The sequence below is a fragment of the Mustela nivalis genome (genome assembly GCF_964662115.1).
Source record: "Mustela nivalis genome assembly, chromosome: 5".
NCBI classification, from domain to species: Eukaryota; Metazoa; Chordata; class Mammalia; order Carnivora; family Mustelidae; genus Mustela; species Mustela nivalis.
Genome location: NC_139024.1, coordinates 112322993 through 112341889, shown reverse-complemented (window position 1 = coordinate 112341889; position 18897 = coordinate 112322993). Strand labels below are relative to the sequence as shown.

Here is an 18897-nt window from a genome sequence, read left to right as displayed (position 1 = left end):
ATTTTCACTGAGCATCCCAGTAGTACATACAAGTGGTCCTAAATCATGAGAGTATGTCAGGATAACTTCAGGAAATTTTTTAAATACACATTTCCTGGCCCTCTCTACTCATGCACAGTAGGGAGCATTTGATACATAATGGGCTAGTGTGAGGTACAGTGTATCCCTATAAAAAGTGTCCCAATGTCTTTTTATACCACCACTCTCATTAAGAAACACTAATAGATAAAATATAGTCTATGTTTTTTTTTCCTCAATTTTAATTTTTTATTTTTTGTATAAACATATATTTTTATCCCCAGGGGTACAGGTCTGTGAATCACCAGGTTTACACACTTCACAGCACTCACCAAAGCACATACCCTCCCCAATGTCCATAATCCCAATGGAATACTATGCAGCCATCAAAAGAAATGAAATCTTGCCATTTGCGAGAATAAATATAGTCTATGTTTTAACTGAATTAGCCAAAAAGGTTTTTTTTCAAACTGTGTCAATATGGGCACACTCTAAGAGCTTTACTAATATTTGTTAAATGGACAAAATAATGAATAATGTAGAGATTGTTCACTGCTACTTTAGTAGAATATGTGAATAATATTTATGCAATGCTTTATGCACAACTTTCTTATGTACTTTATCTCATTTCATCCTCAAAACTTGCCAATGAGTAACAAGAAACAATTTTCTTCTATTTTCAAGATGAGAAAACTAAGATTTAAGAAAGTAAGCTCCTGGGCCAGTGTCACCCAGCAAGTGAGAATCAGAGCAAGGGCTAAAAATATTTGGATCAAAACCTGAATGCTAGGGTTTATCCTTTACTTCCTGAAGAATTCCAAAATTCTCCTTAATCATCATGTAAATCATCTGGATATTGTGAATCCATCCTACACTATGAATCCAGATACCTGGATTCTAGACCTAGATCCTTCTCTTTCCTGCTGAGTGACTATGGGGCAGTTCACTACCAAAATTCATGTCTTGTCTGCCATATTGCAGGCGAAGGGTGCAAATCATCAAAGCTTAGCTGTTGCCCACAGCTTGTGACATGAGTTAAGGCTGACACTAAATAAATTCAATAAAAATTCTGCTTTGGCTTCTACAACCTTAGTTTTTAGGAAATTTTCTTAAAATTAATTCTTTGTTTCTTTCTTTCTTTTTTTTTTAAGATTTTATTTATTTATTTGACAGAAAGAGATCACAAGTAGGCAGAGAGAGAGAGAGGGAAGCAGGCTTCCCGCTGAGCAGAGAGCCCAATGCGGGGCTCAATCCCAGGACCCTGAGATCATGACCTGAGCCGAAGGCAAAGGCTTAACCCACTGAACCACCCAAGCACCCCTAATTCTTTGTTCTGTGGAAAAATTTCATATGGCCTAAGATTGACCCCAAGAATGCTGAAGGAATGGAGATCCATTAAGCTAGCTGCTCCGGTCTGGCCCTAGGCCTAAGGAAAAGGTGACCTTTAGGCTTCCTGATAGAATCAACAAGGTAATAAAGAATAGAATTATACTCAGACACTGCACAGGAGGGGAAAAATTGTTTTTAGCTAAAATAGCATATAAGAGGCAAGGTCCTCCAATGTCAGGATCACCAAAATAGAAACTATTCAGAGCATCATCAACAGAGGACATAGTTAGTCAACAAGCGTGACTGGTGAAAATAATTTATGATTAATTAAGGTTCATGAAACATAACTGTTACAAATAAAACTACTATGGATCTACTCTTACAGAATTAAATTTTTTTAATACACAAGCAGTTGAAGAAGACATCTTCTTTCTGGGCATTCAAACAGAGATAAAAACAATATTATCTTAAAATAGTTACAGTGGAAAGAAGGGCTTTATAAGACTCTGTGAACTGACACAGAATGATTTGTGTGAACTAGGAAATCCTATAAAAGCCACACAATTTTGAAAAAATTCTGTCACTTCCTAATTTTAACCATAAATTGGAAATGTTAGCATTCCTAGTATTTTCTATCTCCAAGTTACTGACTATACTGTCTATATTCTAGAAGACAAAAACATGTTTTTCCTTAGTTGGAACTTTTATTTTTCTAAGGTTACCTGCCCAATATGATTTCTGCTGCAGGAAGTAATAGAAGTATAGACTGTAATACTGAACAGCTCTTATGGTATATGCAAAAAAAAGTTGACAGCAAAAATATAAAACTCATCACATTTTGATATAAACATGTAGCTAAAAATATTACCAAACAGGCTGCTTGTCTCTGAATAATACTTTCATTCATGATAAAATATATAGCTAAAAGATCCTTTGCATATAGAAACATATTCCCTTTCTTCCTAGCTGAATTTTACTCAAAAAGGAGATATCTTTCAAAAAAGGAACAATATTTTTATCTACTATATATGTTAGAATATTTATTTCTTGTAGCATAGAACACCTGCAAAATTATTAAATCTTCTATCCCAACAGAATATCAAAATACAAAAAAAAATCACAAGAGCAAACATTTAAAACGGCAGTCTAACCATGTTTTAATTTGTACTCAATTTTACTTTTCATCATTTTTTACCTTCAATATTTGACATTCTATACAAATTTACCTAAAATAATACAATTGAGATTTCTAAATTTTTCATTTATATATGCAATTTAAAGTTTGTGTACATAACAGGGTGCTTAATATTTTATGAGAAAACACATTCCTGTACTTTATGCATTCAACGCATTCAACTATTTCACAAATCAGAGATTATGCAAATGACTTGCAGCCTCCTCCCTTCAGTATACACCAGAGTTCCTCTTCTCTTCCTTTTAAATTCTTTTTTTTTTAAGATTTTATTTATTTATTTTGAGAGAAAGAATGCATGAATGTGTTAATGGGGGACATGGTGTATGGGCAGGGCAAAGGGAGAGAGAACATCTCAAGCAGAGTTCACACAGAGCACAGAGCCTTATGCAGGGCTTGATCTCATGACCCGAGATCATGACCTAAACCAAAATCAAGAGTTGGATGCCCAACTAAATGAGCCACCCAGGTGCCCCTCCCCTTCTCTTTGACTGCTTCCAAAACTTCATTAAATTACAGTAAACTTCACTGAACATCACTAAATTCCACTTACTCCACCTCTACTGCTACCAGCAGAGTCCAATCCACTATTAAATTTTGCCTAAACCACTACAACTGCCTCCTAAGCTTCTTTTATCCTCATCCAACTCACTTGCCTACTTCATTGGACCATGATTCTCCCTTCTTTGAACTACTTCAAGGGATTCTCAATAGTCTTAAATAAAATCCAAAGATCTGAGAGGTCTCTAAGTTGGAGCCCTTGTTTATCCCATCATTCTTATCCACGGCCCTCCTCTTCACATTTTTCCACCTTCTTTTAGTTCCCCGATCATGCTACACTGGTTTCCATTTAAGATCCATTGCACATACCATCCTCTCTACCTAGAATTCTCTTCCGCTGACCCCTTCACAGGGCTGACTTTTCATCTTTCAAGTCTCTCAAACATCATCTTCTCTCAGAGCTTTCCCTGAACATGTTTTCTAATAGATGCCCCTGTACAATTCTCAAACACAGTACTCAGTTTAAGCCTTTGTTAAAAATGAAGTTTTATCATCTATGTTTGTTGTTTAGATACTCTCCTAATACACTCTAACTTCTACAAGAATAAGTACTCTGCTTTGCCTGTCCTCATATCTAGTGCCTGGCACTGGGCTCTGCACATAGTACAGACTCCATAAATACTTGTTGAAGGAAGAATGAACAGCCTGACTCATTGGAAAGCAAGCAGTGAACTGCTTCTCCTACTGCACAATCTCTACCAGATGAAGAAATCCACTTCTCTCTTCAATGCTCCCTTCTCATCCAAATTTGATTTAACAGGTTTCCACTGAAGGAGCAGACCACATACCTGAGCTGAGATCAGAATTTAAGATATTTGGAAAACACTGAGTATTAAATCTGCTAAACTTTAGGAGCAGAGACCACCATAGTGCTCAGGAAGTGCAGAGGGGTTAAGATCAGGAAAACTAGGGAAAAGCAGGCTAGATTCCAGCATTCACAGGGCCTCTCTCCCAGATTTTTGAGAGGAATCATTGTACTCATGATGGAGTTTTATCTGAGGTGGTGGTAGTCTGCCAGTGGGTTGCCTAATTTTCTGTTTTACTCGTGGAACTTCTGCCATCCAATGCTACAGGAAGACAGAGTTCTGGGCATTTAGTATACACATCCTAAAATCATGTCTGATATGCAGAGCTTAAAGGTACAGTGACATAGTGACAAGGGCTCTGTCCAACTGCTTACAATTTCAGAGACACACTTCCATTTAATCTGTCATCTATTATAAGATACAATGTTGATATTAGATGTGATTTCAAATGAGAAACGATACAATCAACCATAAAGATATATGTATATTCCTCATATATTATAGGATAAGTATATATATATTTTTTTCCTCAGTTAAATTTTTGGTTCTCAAGGCTATTTTAAAATTGGGTTAAATATAAGCTATCACATTTACATGATTAAATTCATTCTGTTCCCATACATGTTGGTCCTCAGAAGTCCCTGTGTTTTAATGAATCTGAACAAAGACTGTTGTTGCTGAAAAAAGCCATGCCCTTGAGATCTGAAAAAGTATGCCTATTGAAAAAAACATTTGGATATAACCTCTCCGTCAATTCAAGGCTGACTCATCCGAAGCTGTGAAGGAAAAAGTATGTGTGACACACATGCCCATGTCAAAAGCTTCAATGCAGATGGTACTTAATGATCCAGTCCAAGATGTGAATTACCACTGCACAGAGAGATCATTTCTAGAAAAGAAGAAATAGGAAAGATAAAGACAGAATGGCAAAGTAAAATCCGGAGACTAATAATAATTTGCATTTTTACCTGGAACCAATAATTTTTTGTTAAATAAATGAAACTGATAATTAATTGCAGGGCTTACAAACATATAACTAATAAAATGTTTAAAAAGTAAAAATAAACACTGTATATCAAAATCAGTTTCTCATTTTTCCCCCAAAGGTAATCAGAGAAACCAAAATCAAAAAAATCTCAAAATTATTAAATAATTTATATCTACAAGGTATTTTCTTTCTGATTGGCTCTAACTATACTGAACCCAGACTCGGGTTATACTGATAATGTTTAAATGATGAAATTGGTCACACATGTAAACACATACATGCACACACACAACAGAGTTAAATTTATTTTCTAGGAACTATAAACCACAAGTGTCAATAACCCAAAATAATAAATGGTTCAAGAGTTATATGGAACTAACTTTTGGATATGAGCTTTTCTGAAGACATGAGGATTTCACATGCAGTACCCTCACCTAAACATATATACACATTTATACAGAACCATTATAAACATTCAAATAAAACAGAATTTAAGTAATCAAATAGCTTCCCACAAAGAAGCTGATGGCTTCATTGGTAAATTCTACCAAACATCGGAAAAAAAAAATTTATGGTATTCTTCCACAAATTTTTCCTAAATAGAATAGTAAAGAATACTTCCAAGTTCATTCTATGAGACCAATATTACCCTGATACTAAAATCAAAGAAATCACAGAAAAACCACAGACCAATACCGCTTATAAATTTATACACACAAATCCTCAAAAATAATAATAAATCAAATAAAGAAACATATAAAATGGATAACCAAGTGGGATTTGTCCCAGGATTGCAAGAGCGTTTCAACATATGAAAATCAATAAATGCAGTACACCATGTTAATAAAATAAAGGACAGGAACACCTGGTTGGCTCAGTGGGTTAAGCCTCTGCCTTCAGCTCAGGTCATGATCCCAGAATCCTGGGATTGAGCCCCTTGGGCTCTCTGCTCAGCAGGGAGCCTACTCCCCCCCCCCATCCTCTCTGCCTGCCTCTCTGCCTACTTGTGATCTCTGTCAAATAAATAAAATCTTTTTAAAAATTTAAATTAAATAAAGGACAAAAAGAGCATTACCATCTCAATAGATGCAGAAAAAGCATTTGAGAAAATTCAACATACTACCATAATATGAACATTAAACATGCTAGAAATGGGGGAAAAAAAAGTCCTAAACCTGATTAAAAAACAAAACAAAACAAAACAAAACAAAAACAACTACTAGAACTAGAAACATAACAAAAACAACTACTAGAACTAACATCATATTTAATGAAGAAAGACTGAAAGCCTCCTTCTAGGACATCTGCTGTTACTACTTTCTGACAACTAGATTCCAACATGCAAAAGAAAGAAACTGGACTCCTATCTCACACCATATACACAAAGTAATCCAAAATGGATTAAAGATCTAAATATAAAAGCTAAACCTATAAAACTCTTAGAAGAAAATCTAGGGGTAAATCTTTATGACCTTGGATTTCACAATAGTTTCTTTCACAATAGTTTTAACCAAAGGAAAACTAGATCACTTGGACCTCATCAAAATTAAAAACTTGTGCTTCAAGGTACTATCAAGAAAATGAAAAGACAACTCACTATATAGGAGAAAATATTTGCAAATCATTTATCTGACAAGGATATAGTATCCATTACATATAAAGAGCTCTTATAACTCAACAATAAAGACAAATAACCCAATTAAAAACGGGAAAAAGATTTTGATCAATATTTCTCCAAAGAAGTCAAATATAAATAACAAATGAACACATGAAAAAAGGTTCAACATCATTATTCATTAGAAAAATCAAATCAGAGGAGGAGTCAAGATGGCAGAGAAGTAGCAAGCTGAGACTGCTTCAGCTAGCCGGAGATCAGCTAGATAGCTTATCTAAAGATTGCAAACACCTGAAAATCCATCGGCAGACCGAAGAGAAGAAGAACAGCAATTCTGGAAACAGAAAAACAACCACTTTCTGAAAGGTAGGACCGGCGGAGAAGTGAATCCAAAGCGACGGGAAGATAGACCCCGGGGGGAGGGGCCGGCTCCCGGCAAGTGGCGGAGCAACTGCGCACAAAATCAGGACTTTTAAAAGTCTGTTCCGCTGAGGGACATCGCTCCAGAGGCTACCCGGGGCAAAGCCCACGCGGGGTCAGCGTGGCCTCAGGTCCCGCAGGGTCACAGAAGGATCGGGGGTGTCTGAGTGTCGCAGAGCTTGCGGGTATTGGAACGGGAAAGCCGGCTACAGAAACAGAGCCGACAGTAAGCTCACAGCTCGGTGTTACCTTGAACCGGTCGCAGGCTCGGTGAGCTCGGAGCGTGGCCGGAGGTCAGGCAGACGGGAATAACTGGGCGCTGTTCTCTGAGGGCGCACTGAGGAGTGGGGCCCTGGGCTCTCGGCTCCTCCGGGCCGGAGACCAGGAGGCCGCCATTTGTGTTCCCGTCCTCCGGAACTCTACGGAAAGCGCTCAGGGAACAAAAGCTCCTGAAAGCAAACCCGAGCGGATTACTCACCCCGGCCCCGGGTAAGGGCGGTGTAATTCCGCCTGGGGCAAAGACACTTGAGAATCACTACAACAGGCCCCTCCCCCAGAAGATCAAAAAGAAATCCAGCCGAGGCCAAGTTCACCTACCAAGGAGTGCGGTTTCAATACCAAGGAGAGCAGCAGAATTCCAGAGGAGGAGAAAGCCAAGCACGGAACTCATGGCTTTTTTCCTGTGATTTTTTTTAGTCTTGCAGTTAATTTAATTTTTTCTTTTTCATTTTTTTTTTTTCTTTTTCTTTTTCTTCTCGCCTTCGGGTAAAATTTTTTTTTTTTAACTGTTACCTTTTTCTTTTTTAACGATTTTTTACTAGTTTATCTAATATATATATTTTTTCTTTTTTACATTTTTCTCAAGTGTTTTCTTTTTTTAAAAAATTTTTTTTTCTTTTCTTTTTTTTTCTTTCTTTCTTTTTGAACCTCTTTTTATCCCCTTTCTCCCCACTCACGATTTTGGATCTCTTCTAATTTAGCTAAAGCATATTTTTCTGGGGTTGTTGCCACCCTTTTAGTATTTTACTTGCCCCTTCATTTACTCTTATCTGGCCAAAATGACAAGACGTAAAAATTCAACGCAAAAAAAAGAACAAGAGGCAGTACCGAAGGCTAGGGACCTAATCAATACAGACATCGGTAATATGTCAGATCTAGAGTTCAGAATGACAATTCTCAAGGTTCTAGCCGGGCTCGAAAAAGGCATGGAAGATATTAGAGAAACCCTCTCGAGAGATATAAAAGCCCTTTCTGGAGAAATAAAAGAACTAAAATCTAACCAAGTTGAAATCAAAAAAGCTATTAATGAGGTGCAATCAAAAATGGAGGCTCTAACTGCTAGGATAAATGAGGCAGAAGAAAGAATTAGTGATATAGAAGACCAAATGACAGAGAATAAAGAAGCTGAGCAAAAGAGGGACAAACAGCTACTGGACCACGAGGGGAGAATTCGAGAATTAAGTGACACCATAAGACGAAACAACATTAGAATAATTGGGATTCCAGAAGAAGAAGAAAGAGAGAGGGGAGCAGAAGGTATACTGGAGAGAATTATTGGGGAGAATTTCCCCAATATGGCAAAGGGAACGAGCATCAAAATTCAGGAGGTTCAGAGAACGCCCCTCAAAATCAATAAGAATAGGCCCACACCCCGTCACCTAATAGTAAAATTTACAAGTCTCAGTGACAAAGAGAAAATCCTGAAAGCAGCCCGGGAAAAGAAGTCTGTAACATACAATGGTAAAAATATTAGATTGGCAGCTGACTTATCCACAGAGACCTGGCAGGCCAGAAAGAGCTGGCATGATATTTTTAGAGCACTAAACGAGAAAAACATGCAGCCCAGAATACTATATCCAGCTAGGCTATCATTGAAAATAGAAGGAGAGATTAAAAGCTTCCAGGACAAACAACAACTGAAAGAATTTGCAAATACCAAACCAGCTCTACAGGAAATATTAAAAGGGGTCCTCTAAGCAAAGAGAGAGCCTACAAGTGGTAGATCAGAAAGGAACAGAGACCATATACAATAACAGTCACCTTACAGGCAATACAATGGCACTAAATTCATATCTCTCAATAGTTACCCTGAATGTGAATGGGCTAAATGCCCCTGTCAAAAGACACAGGGTATCATAATGGATAAAAAAACAAAACCCATCTATATGTTGCCTCCAAGAAACTCATTTTAAGCCCGAAGACACCTCCAGATTTAAAGTGAGGGGGTGGAAAAGAATTTACCATGCTAATGGACATCAGAAGAAAGCAGGAGTGGCAATCCTTATATCAGATCAATTAGATTTTAAGCCAAAGACTATAATAAGAGATGAGGAAGGACACTATATCATACTCAAAGGGTCTGTCCAACAAGAAGATTTAACAATTTTAAATATCTATGCCCCCAACGTGGGAGCAGCCAACTATATAAACCAATTAATAACAAAATCAAAGAAACACATCAACAACAATACAATAATAGTAGGGGACTTTAACACTCCCCTCACTGAAATGGACAGGTCATCCAAGCAAAAGATCAGCAAGGAAATAAAGGCCTTAAATGACACACTGGACCAGATGGACATCACAGATATATTCAGAACATTTCATCCCAAAGCAACAGAATACACATTCTTCTCTAGTGCACATGGAACATTCTCCAGAATAGATCACATCCTCGGTCCTAAATCAGGACTCAACTGGTATCAAAAGATTGGGATCATTCCCTGCATATTTTCAGACCACAATGCTCTAAAGCTAGAACTCAACCACAAAAGGAAGTTTGGAAAGAACCCAAATACATGGAGACTAAACAGTATCCTTCTAAAGAATGAATGGGTCAACCGGGAAATTAAAGAAGAATTGAAAAAAATCATGGAAACAAATGATAATGAAAATACAACGGTTCAAAATCTGTGGGACACAATAAAGGCAGTCCTGAGAGGAAAATATATAGCGGTACAAGCCTTTCTCAAGAAACAAGAAAGGTCTCAGGTACACAACCTAACCCTACACCTAAAGGAGCTGGAGAAAGAACAAGAAAGAAACCCTAAGCCCAGCAGGAGAAGAGAAATCATAAAGATCAGAGCAGAAATCAATGAAATAGAAACCAAAAAAACAATAGAAAAAATCAACGAAAGTAGGAGCTGGTTCTTTGAAAGAATTAATAAAATTGATAAACCCCTGGCCTGACTTATCAAAAAGAAAAGAGAAAGGACCCAAATAAATAAAATCATGAATGAAAGAGGAGAGATCACAACTAACACCAAAGAAATACAAACTATTATAAGAACATACTATGAGCAACTCTACGGCAATAAATTTGACAATCTGGAAGAAATGGATGCATTCCTAGAAACATATAAACTACCACAACTGAACCAGGAAGAAATAGAATGCCTGAACAGACCCATAACCAGTAAGGAGATTGAAACAGTCATTAAAAATCTCCAAACAAACAAAAGCCCAGGGCCAGATGGCTTCACGGGGGAATTCTACCAAACATTTAAAGAAGAACTAATTCCTATTCTCCTGAAACTGTTCCAAAAAATAGAAATGGAAGGAAAACTTCCAAACTCATTTTATGAGGCCAGCATCACCTTGATCCCAAAACCAGACAAGGATCCCACCAAAAAAGAGAGCTATAGACCGATATCCTTGATGAACACAGATGCGAAAATACTCAACAAAATACTAGCCAATAGGATTCAACAGTACATTAAAAAGATTATTCACCACGACCAAGTGGGATTTATTCCAGAGCTGCAAGGTTGGTTCAACATCCGCAAATCAGTCAATGTGATACAACACATCAATAAAAGAAAGAACAAGAACCATATGATACTTTCAATAGATGCTGAAAAAGCATTTGACAAAGTACAGCATCCCTTCCTGATCAAAACTCTTCAAAGTGTAGGGATAGAGGGCACATACCTCAATATCATCAAAGCCATCTATGAAAAACCCACCGCAAATATCATTCTCAATGGAGAAAAACTGAAAGCTTTTCCACTAAGGTCAGGAACACGGCAGGGATGTCCATTATCACCACTGCTATTCAACATAGTACTAGAGGTCCTAGCCTCAGCAATCAGACAACAAAAGGAAATTAAAGGCATCCAAATCGGCAAAGAAGAAGTCAAATTATCACTCTTCGCAGATGATATGATACTATATGTGGAAAACCCAAAAGACTCCACTCCAAAACTGCTAGAACTTATACAGGAATTCAGTAAAGTGTCAGGATATAAAATCAATGCACAGAAATCAGTTGCATTTCTCTACACCAACAGCAAGACAGAAGAAAGAGATATTAAGGAGTCAATCCCATTTACAATTGCTCCCAAAACCATAAGATACCTAGGAATAAACCTAACCAAAGAGACACAGAATCTATACTCAGAAAACTATAAAGTACTCATGGAAGAAATTGAGGAAGACACAAAGAAATGGAAAAATGTTCCATGCTCCTGGATTGGAAGAATAAATATTGTGAAAATGTCTATGCTACCTAAAGCAATCTACACATTTAATGCAATTCCTATCAAAGTACCATCCATCTTTTTCAAAGAAATGGAACAAATAATGCTAAAATTTATATGGAACCAGAAAAGACCTCAAATAGCCAAAGGGATATTGAAAAAGAAAGCCAACGTTGGTGGCATCACAATTCCGGACTTCAAGCTCTATTACAAAGCTGTCATCATCAAGACAGCATGGTACTGGCACAAAAACAGACACATAGATCAATGGAACAGAATAGAGAGCCCAGAAATAGACCCTCAAATCTATGGTCAACTCATCTTCGACAAAGCAGGAAAGAATGTCCAATGGAAAAAAGACAGCCTCTTCAATAAATGGTGCTGGGAAAATTGGACAGCCACATGCAGAAAAATGAAATTGGACCATTTCCTTACACCACACACAAAAATAGACTCAAAATGGATGAAGGACCTCAATGTGCGAAAGGAAACCATCAAAATCCTTGAGGAGAACACAGGCAGCAACCTCTTCGACCTCTGCCGCAGCAACATCTTCCTAGGAACAACGCAAAAGGCAAGGGAAGCAAGGGAAAAAATGAACTATTGGGATTTCATCAAGATCAGAAGCTTTTGCACAGCAAAGGAAACAGTTAACAAAATCAAAAGACAACTGACAGAATGGGAGAAGATATTTGCAAACGACATATCAGATAAAGGACTAGTGTCCAGAATCTATAAAGAACTTAGCAAACTCAACACCCAAAGAACAAATAATCCAATCAAGAAATGGGCAGAGGACATGAACAGATATTTCTGCAAAGAAGACATCCAGATGGCCAACAGACACATGAAAAAGTGCTCCATATCACTCGGCATCAGGGAAATACAAATCAAAACCACAATGAGATATCACCTCACACCAGTCAGAATGGCTAAAATCAACAAGTCAGGAAATGACAGATGCTGGCGAGGATGTGGAGAAAGGGGAACCCTCCTACACTGTTGGTGGGAATGCAAGCTGGTGCAGCCACTCTGGAAAACAGCGTGGAGGTTCCTCAGAATGTTGAAAATAGAACTTCCCTATGACCCAGCAATTGCACTATTGGGTATTTACCCTAAAGATACAAATGTAGTGATCCAAAGGGGCACATGCACCCGAATGTTTATAGCAGCAATGTCCACAATAGCCAAACTATGGTAAGATCCTAGATGTCCATCCACAGATGAATGGATCAAGAAGATGTGGTATATATACACAATGGAATACTATGCAGCCATCAAAAGAAATGAAATCTTGCCATTTGCGACAACATGGATGGAACTAGAGCGTATCATGCTTAGCGAAATAAGTCAAGCAGAGAAAGACAACTATCATATGATCTCCCTGATATGAGGAAGTGGTGATGCAACATGGAGGCTTAAGTGGGTAGGAGAAGAATCAATGAAACAAGATGGGATTGGGAGGGAGACAAACCATAAGTGACTCTTAATCTCACAAAACAAACTGAGGGTTGCTGGGGGGAGGGGGTTTGGGAGAAGGGGGTGGGATTATGGACATTGGGGAGGGTATGTGCTTTGGTGAGTGCTGTGAAGTGTGTAAACCTGGTGATTCACAGACCTGTACCCCTGGGGATAAAAATATATGTTTATAAAAAAATAAAAAGTTTAAAAGAAAAAAAAAAAAAAAAAGAAAAATCAAATCAAAACCATAATAAGATAGCCATTCGTATACTTCATACCCATGAGAATGGCTATAACAAAAAATACTAACAATCCCAAGTGTTGGTAAGGATGTAGAGAAATTGGAATCCTTTAACATTGCTGGTAGGAATGTAAAATGGTATAGCTGCTTTGAAAGACAGTTTGACAGTTCCTAAACAGTATAAATATACAGTTACTATAATGACCCAGCAATTACATTCATAGGTTTATACTCAAAAGAACTGAAAACATATGTTCACTCAAAAAATGTATATAAATGTTAAAAGCAGTTTTATACACAATAGCTCAAATATTGGAAACAATCCAAATGTCCATTTAACTGATAGATGGATAAACAAAAAAGTGGTATATAAATACAAAAGAGTATTTTTTGGCAATAAAAGGGATAAAGGGGCACCTGGGTGGCTCAGTGGGTTAAAGCCTCTGCCTTCGGCTCGGGTCATGATCCCAAGGTCCTGAGATGGAGCCCCACATCAGGCTCTCTGCTCCACGGGAAACCTGCTTCTCCATTCTCTCTCTGTGCCTGCCTCTCTGCCTACTTGTGATCTCTCTCTCTGTCAGATAAATAAATAAAATCTTAAAAAAGAGTCCATAGTCTCTCATGGTTCACACAATCTGAGGGTTTTGAAGGGGTGGGGGGTGGGAGGTCGGGGTACCAGGTGGTGGGTATTATAGAGGGCACAGATTGCATGGAGCACTGGGTGTGGTGCAAAAATAATGAACACTGTTATGCTGAAAATAAAAAATAAATTTTAAAAAAAGGGGGGATAAAGCATTGGTAATGTCAAACATGGATAAATCTTGAAATATTATGATAAATGATGAAACCAGACATAAATAGTCCACATATCAGGTGATTTCATTCATGTAAAATGTCCAGAAGAGGCAAATCCAAACAGAAAAAGTAGTGGTTGCTAAGAACTGGGTTTGAGGAGAATACAGGAATGACTGCTAATGGATAGCAGGTTTCCTTTTGGGGGAGATCAAAATGTTCTGAAGTTACAGAGCAGTGATAGTTGCACAATTTTGTGAGAAATACTTAACTGTACTCCTTAGGAGGTGAATTGTACATATGGCATATGAATTATATGTTCATTTTAAAAAGCAGGCAATCGTCAACAAAAACAAAGCAAAACAAGAAAGACTGAATAATGATACATGTACCTCTATGGATTCAATTTATTCCTGATAATGTCACCTTCTACAATAAAACAAACATTGTATAAGCATATTTTTCCTTTGGCTCTACATTCATTTTCTAGATTTTTACTTTCAAATTCCAACTTCACCAATTCTAGTGTGACCAGCCATCCCAATTTTCCAAGGACTGGGCTGGGGGGTTGGGTTCCCAGGACATGGACTTTCAGTACTAAAGCGTGGATAGTTCCAGGAATACTGGGACACGTTTGTTCTTCCATGATCTTGCATAATTTACTTAATTCCTCTGCTCTTTGTTGCAGTACAGGTGATACCCTCCACATTGCCTTTTCCAGTTTTTCCTTCTAACTCCATGCTATTTCATTTGTCTTAGTTGTTTTTGTTTTAAAGTAATTGCTCACAAATTAGTATATCTCACTAACCCTCTACTGGGTTTGAGGTATGAATAGCGAGATATCTTCTGGATGCTCCCATGGGTGATTGGTCATTAATACATAAAACTAATGCTAAATCTAAACTTGTTTTTCTGCCTAAATTAACTCTCTTGTTGATTTTATCAATTCACTTAATTTCTTGAGCTAAAGAGAGTTATCTCCCCTCATCTTTGCTTTATTACTATATCTAATGGATCACTACACTCTGGTTATACTACCTGGGAAATTTTCTCAAATCTCCCCCACCTCCTACCTCTCCTATTTATCCCTGCTAACATGTAAGACTGATATTGATGAATATAAAAGAGTTTCTCGCACTTTTTAAATCCATACTCGCTTTGAAAAACTCAAAAACCCATAAAGATGTATCAAATTTCAAAATACAGTATTAAAGAGAAAACCTAAGACAAGGCACAATTAATTACTTTCTCCAAATTAGACAAATGTCCTATTCTTCAGAGAGTCTGATGCAGCACTTCTTACCTCCTCTTTCACATACAATGCCCACACTGACCCCCACACACATGAACTCCTACCCATGCATGTGACTACACAACACACAAATACACATACACATGTTCTCAGGCCCCAGCAATGAGCATGTTTTAAATTACACCAGCAGAAGCTGATGTTTTGGGCCTCAGGGCAACTGTTCTCTTCTGGAAGACTATACTCCAAAACTGCCTACCTGCTGAACTATTCATCTTTCAAAACTCACGTTAAGTATTGCAGGCTCTGTATATGTGCTGCCGAAGCGAGCACTAGTATTGCAGGCTCTGTAAATCTTTCTTTTGACCACATCAACCCGAACAGAATAAATCATTTTTTAACACATTGCACTTATCATGAAATATTATAATTTATTTGATAAAGTAACTGCCACCTCCCACTTGAGAGAGAAGAACTCTTAAGACAGGAATTCTGGGGGTGCCTGGGTGGGTCAGTTGTTAAGCTTCTGCCTTCAGCTCAGGTCATGATCCCAGGGTCCAGAGATTGAGCTCCCTGCTCAGTGGAAAGCCAGCTTCTCCCTGCCCCACTCCCCCTGCTTGTGTTCCCTTTCTCACTGTGTCTCTCCCTGCCAAATAAATAAAATCTTAAAAAAAAAAAAAAGACAAGAATTCTGTCTCATTTATCTATGCACGTTGTACCTGAGGAATAGCAGGCATATGACTCAATTTGCTGAACTCCACCATTATTTTTGATGTATTTGTTACTTTGATTAAATGATGACAACTTATGCAGCATGTCAAAAATATGACTAAGTGACATTTTAATAATAACTGCAAAAGAATATTTGGATAGTTTATATACACAGTTATCAAAAATATTAAGTATATTGACATGTGTATCCCTCAATCTAGGCTTGCAAAATAAAATGTACCAAGTAACATAAGCGTAGTCACCCTACTTCCTGTCTACTTACAACTCTCTCTCTTTTCCACGCCTGCAAAAACATTTTTAAAAAGTCATATACAATCACTGTTTCCTTTTCCTGATTCTCATTCCTCCCCACACCTATCAAAATAGAGTATCTCCACCCACTTATGTATTTAAAACTTCTAGGACAAATGCTAGCAATGACTTCTGTATAGCCAAATCCAAAGGACATGTTTTATCTCTGAAGTTATTTTTTGATTTTCTGCTGAATTTGATTATTGGAGATTCCCCTTGAGCCCTTCTACTTTGGCTTCTGGTTCTTCTACTTTTTAAATTATTATTTCTCAGCTGAGTCAGGGGATCATTTTCCTTTACCCATTCATTATGCATTGATTTTGCCTAGGATTCTCTCTGTTATCTTTTTCTAACTATATATCTTTTGGTGATGTCATCTACTTTCCCAGTTAACTTTAACTGGGTGTTTCAGGTTCATATATCCAACTATTTCTTGGATAGGTACTATCCAACTATAATGGATAGGTACCACCAAATCTCTGTGTCAAAATCCAAACTCCTCACTGCTTATTTACCTAGATCTAGTTTGCTTCTTTAACCCACTTTTCAGTCAGTGGTCCTTAATTAACAAATAATTATATGATGGTCTCCCTAAACTCTTTCCTTAGAAATCATATTCCATTGACAACCAACCACTGCCAATGTGACTCCTTACTCAGCTTTTGAAATGTTTCCTTCCCACACCTCTGCTGCTCCTATAGGTCAAGATGGTATGTATCATCTTTCTTTGGACTATTATGATAGTCTATTAATTGATTTTCTTGTCCCTAGTTAAGCCCACATCACATTCTTATTCCATCTTCCCAACCTCTGCCAAAGTAATACATCTATGTTATATACCTACACACATATATATAATGCAAATCTAAGCCACTCTCCTAATTAAAACCCATTTGTACATCCTTATAACTAAACATAGAGTTTATTAAATTGTTTAATTTTACCCAGTTGCCATACACAGAAATTCATCCACAATATTAACCTGGGATACATTCTTGGATTTTCAGACCCACTGAAAGGTTGTGACTCACAAATTTAAAAATGCTGACCTACAGGCTAAAGCCTACCCTTAGCCTCCATCTGCCAATTTATTATTGCCCTTTTCTTATCAACCTAGAAAGGCACATAAGTGGATGTGGAGAACTCAAATTACAAAGACACTATAGAGAATCAGCAAGATAAGGAATGAATTGGAAACGTTAAATACTTCAATTCACCTAAAGAGGGTTTCACTATTTTAACTCAAAAAGTTTATATGAGGAAAGAGGTGGTCAAAATAGAGGCTCCAAAGGAACTACAGTTGCTTTTCTTGGCCACCAGGGAAGTTCTACTAGGTGCAAGATAAATTACAACATATTTCTATAGCTCTTAAGTCTATGGAAAGTAAAAACAAATAAAGGAAAAAGAGTGATCTAAAGTCTTGTTGGGAAGGATGACAAAGGCTGTTCCATATCTAAAAATTCTAATTTAAAATGGACATTAGAATGAGTGGGACCAATTAAAATAGAACCTCAACATGTGGACTATAACATTTTAAAATCAGTATTTATTCCTCAAGGAACTTTCCCAGAAACAGCTGAATCCTTATATAATCCTTATATAAAATAAAATGTTTTATAATGCTTAGAACATAAGATAGGAGGTGGGGATCATAAGTTTTCCATGAATTATGAAAGAAAGTTCAATTATCAGGAAAATGGCTTTAGAGCAGGAACATTTACAGAAAAAAATATGGCAACATCATTAAGAGTACTTCTTCCAACTCTGTACTTTTTTCCAATGTAATTATCATTTTTTACTACCTTTAAATTAAAATTATTTTTACTCCTTGAAAAGTACTGATTAAATGTAGAAGATGATATTCAAGTATACTTATTGAGCTAAAATCTATAACCAACCTACTGAGCCTCTGAAAATTTATTTACCAAAATTTTGTTTCCTAAAACATAATTTTTTAAATGATTTGTGACTATCATATATAAAATATAAGGATTTATAAGTTTTGTTTAATTTTGGTCTTTGCCAATAATTATAAAAACTTGCCATAGTAGAAGAATTATGAAAATTCACTTTTTTCTCACTTTTTACAATTTTAACACTTAATTTTGGTTTACTTCAAAGACCTCTCAGTTAAATAAATCTATAGAAAAATCACTCTTAGGACACATTTCTTCAAAGTTGTTTAATAAAAACTTTGGAAGGAGACATTTCCCAGTAGTAACTACTTGGTTGTAATAGGTATGCAGAGTACTGCTGCTACTGAGACATTTTAAAGAAATGTTTAATCTTTCTTAATAAGAGCATAATTCTAGTCAAGACTGAGGATATCCTGTTACTCTGCAGAATTTAAAGCTATTGACATTTTATCTCATCAAAATCCACATTCACAACTCAGAATTTACTTATTTGGTTTCTTTTCTACTTCCTGCTTCCCCTTTGTGTTGGTCGTTTAACTCTTCACTAGGATCTACACTGGGGGTTGAAAAATAAAAATGAAACTGCAGGGCAATCGGCTCTTTTGGATTATCCATACCTTTAAGTAATATGGTGAGGGTGGATAATGGGCTACCACTGCATTTCCCTTACTTGCACACTCCCCTCTCTGTACCTTACCTACGTACTTCCCTCAAATCTTGGGCTTCAGCCCACACACATTCCAGATCCAAAAGGTACAGAATTTCTGCCTCTGTAGAGCCCTAAAAATGTGTCCCTTTCCTCTAATTA

General features: G+C 37.0%; 1 protein-coding gene across 3 annotated transcripts in view; it reads right to left on the bottom strand.

The window, feature by feature from the left end:
* RIMS1 (regulating synaptic membrane exocytosis 1) overlaps positions 1 to 18897 on the bottom strand; it is a gene marked incomplete at its 5' end in the record, with an annotated part of 498114 nt that overhangs the window by 392798 nt on the left and 86419 nt on the right. The window lies entirely within an intron of this gene.